Raw genomic sequence first — 3,702 nt, forward strand, 5'->3', positions numbered from 1 at the left:
CTCCCAAGTGGCATCGAGCTTTGCTTCAATTGCAGTCATGGCGTCAACCTCACATACCTGTGCAACTCTACTCCTTGGTTGTCCTTTAGATGGCCATTGGTATAAGTTAGTTTCCATCTCATCCACCAATTCATAAACCTCATTCAATTCTTTGTTATGGATTTGACCCTGCTACAGCTGCATCTAGGATGGATTTGAATTGCTCTTTCAACCCATTGTAGAAAATTTTTATGATGATCCATTGGGGAAGACTATGGTGTGAGCATCTCCGCAAGTGTTTTTTGAAACGCTCCAATGCCTCATATAAAGACTCTCCTTCTACTTGCACAAAAGTAATTATGTCATTACGTAATTTTAGCAAATTTAATAGGGGAAAAATTATTAAATTTTTTTTTAACTAAAGAGTCACAAGTTCTAATTGAACTTGGAGGTAACCATTGCAGCCATGTCTTCACATTTTCATGTAAAGAGAAGGGGGAAATTCTGAGATGGACGGCATCTTTGCTAACTCCACTAGTTTGACAGTGTCACAAATTTCTAGAACTGCCTCTAGGTGTGCATTAGGGTCTTCATTGGCCAATCCATAAAATTACACTGCATTTTGAAACATCTGAATAAATTAGGTTTCAATTCAAAATTGTTTGCTTTGATTACAGGCCTTCTAATGCTTGACAATGGGTCCCTAACAGTAGGGCCAGTGTAATCTCGTAAGGTCCTTCTAGGCACTATTGATGCTAGGTTTTGCAGTCCAGTATTTTGTAGATTGTCCTAGTTATTTAGATCTTCCATCGCTTCACCTTCCCAAAGAACAACTTCAAGAATAATTTCAGGTTGTTGGTTTTTTTTTCTCCCTCTTTGGAAGGTTCTCCCAATCTCTGGATCAAAAGTTGTTGTTGGGTTACCAGAGCTTCGAGTCATGCACTACCTAGAACTAAAAAATAAGAGAAAACTACCAGTAAAACAAATCAAATTAAGAGAACTGAATCAAAACTATGTAAAATTTGGAAAATTATATTCAATAACAAACCGAACTATGACCCTAACCAAAAAGAAAAAAATTCAGATTAAAAAGAAACAAGACACTAAGAGAAAAAAAAATTCAGAACTACAAAACAAGACACTAGATTTTTATAAAATAAAGATATAAGTAAACAAATAAGAAAAATAATAAAATTGAACGACACTTGAACTGAGAAAACAAAAAAAAAAAAAAAAAAAATTGAACAGAGTAAAGAAAAAAAATCAGAACTAGAATTTTAAAGAAATTATACCCAAACACAGTAATTGGACACTCAAAGTAGAAAAATACTAAATGAAAAATAAACTTGACTAGATTAATGAAGTATGATTTCAGTTAATAGTAGTTTTAACGTTTGTTGATCCCTGACAACAACACCAAAAACTTGTTTTATTTGTACTTGCAAGTGCACAACATTGCCCAAGTATTATAGAAGTAAGAAGGATGTCATTCCCACGAGGATTGAAAAGTTTCAAATTATATACAACCTTAAATAACACTCATAATTATCTAGTGATCAAAACTAAGAATTACTACTGATTACGCTAAAAAAATCACAAAGAAAAATACTAAGCTAATCAATTAATGAAAATACTAGAGTTTCGATTTTACCAAGCATGTCATAAATTATCAATCTCTCCCCTTCATACACTCAATTTACTCTCTACTCTTGCTGATAGGATTAATAAATTTGATCACCACACATGTTATGCTTGAGGGTTTTAACATAGAAAATCCCTTCTATCTTTTACACATAGAAGGTCAATTCAATGCATTACATGAAATGTAAAATCCCTAAACAATGTCTAACAAACCGTTTAACTTGTTAAGCATTAGATGTAATTTATAGTTCTTCAACCCTAGATCTAGCATGTATTCTCACTGTTACATGTATGAAAACAAACCATGAAATTCAAGAATGTTGATCAGGCATTTAGACATTAAGAACAAAATTGAATAAAGCAAAGAGTAGAGGATTGTATTGCATAAAAGAGGAAAATCAATAAATTAATTCATGTAAGGATCCATCTACACTCTAGCAATAAAAACTTAGAACATTATGAGAGAAGATGAAGGAGAAGAAGTTAAGGCAATCATCACTTTAGATGAAGAAAAACTCTAGTATGGGTAGTAGCTACTCTGATACTCCTCTAATACTCGTCTGATGCTCCTCAAAATGTCTCCAGTAGTTCTTCCTCTTTGACATTTGACACTACCCTTATAACAATATCCCTTATGAATGGATTTTTCTCCCCTTTTATAGAATGAATTCCTAATACATGAGATATGATTCCTTTCACTCAATGTGACACTATTTGAAACAAACTTTGAGTTCCTAACCTGACTCAACTAAGAAATTCGCTTGTCTATGTGGTGGATAAATTGCATTGACTTGGAAAGCTCAAATGCACAATCCCACTCTTGGATTTGAAGACCAAGAAGTCATGAAGCTCATATCCAAAAATCAGCCTGATTGGACATTGGATGACCATCCAATGAAGGTGTTGCATTCATACTTGCAAGTGCATGACGTCGCCCAAGTAATAAAGAGATAAAAGGGATATCGTTACCATTAGGATCGAAAAGAGTAAAAACAACATACTAACTTCAAGAACACCTATAATTATCTTGATGAACGAATTATGAAGTATTAACTAAACTATTGATTAAATTAGCAAAATAATAATGAAATAACTAAATTGCTAAGGAAAATCCAATGAATGAAATTACTAGGGACTCGATTTCACTAAACATGATATAGATTATTGATATATTCCCCCTTTTCTCATATAACCAATTTAATCTCCACTCTTGTTGACGAGATTTACCAAGTAGATTACCTCATCTATTACGCATGAGGATCCCAAACATATTAAACCCCCTACCAATTACACTTAGAGGATCAATTTAATATATCGTAATAAATACAAGAAACTCATAAATAAGTTGAATAAACTAGCTAACCTATTACACTTTAGATGTAGTTTGTCATTCTTCAACCTTAGGGTTGAGCATGCATTCTTCATTGTTACATGATAGAAAACACACACGAGATTCATGAATATTGGCCAGACATTCAAACATTAAGAACAAAATTTTAATAAACAAGAGGAAGAATTAGTTATGTGAAAGGGGAATAAAATCAATAACTATCTCATGTAAGGATCCATCTAACCCTAGAAAAAGAAACTTGTAACATTATAGAAGAAGAAGAAGAAGAAGAAGTTAATGGAAACATCACTCTAATGTTGAAGAAGTAGAAACTCCAGCAACTCCAAAATTAGTCCTCTATAGTTCTCTAAAGCCAAAAAGTGTTTTCTATTTTTGGACTACGCTCCCCTTTTATAGAGTGATTTCCTAGATTACATGGGATATGATTCCTGACATAGTTTGAAACAAACTATGATTTCCTAGTCTGACTCAACCATGAAATTTGTTTGTCTAGATGGCTTATAGATCGCATCAGTTTCAAGAGCTCAAATTCACAATCCCACCGTTGGATTTAAAGATAAATAAGTCATGAAGCTCCTATCCAAAAATCAGCTTAATGGGACACCAGATGACCATTCGGTTAAGGATTCGGTCAAAACAGGACTTAGCACACTAAAAAACGAGATTCTTCCTTTTGCCTTCTTTGAATAGAATTCTTTTTCCTCTTTTTCTCTTCTTTGATCAACCTTGAA

The 3,702-nt window shown here is 33.2% G+C and overlaps 1 non-coding gene across 1 annotated transcript; it reads left to right on the forward strand.

The window, feature by feature from the left end:
• The first annotated feature begins 248 nt into the window (after positions 1 to 248).
• On the forward strand, positions 249 to 356 carry LOC148999114 (small nucleolar RNA R71). The gene has a single exon (XR_016171019.1). It is a non-coding gene; the product is annotated as a small nucleolar RNA R71 (small nucleolar RNA).
• Positions 357 to 3,702: the final 3,346 nt, after the last annotated feature.

The sequence above is a fragment of the Hakea prostrata genome, unplaced genomic scaffold (assembly GCF_041222555.1).
Source record: "Hakea prostrata isolate BN-2017 unplaced genomic scaffold, UWA_Hpros_2 contig_40, whole genome shotgun sequence".
NCBI lineage: Eukaryota > Viridiplantae > Streptophyta > Magnoliopsida > Proteales > Proteaceae > Hakea > Hakea prostrata.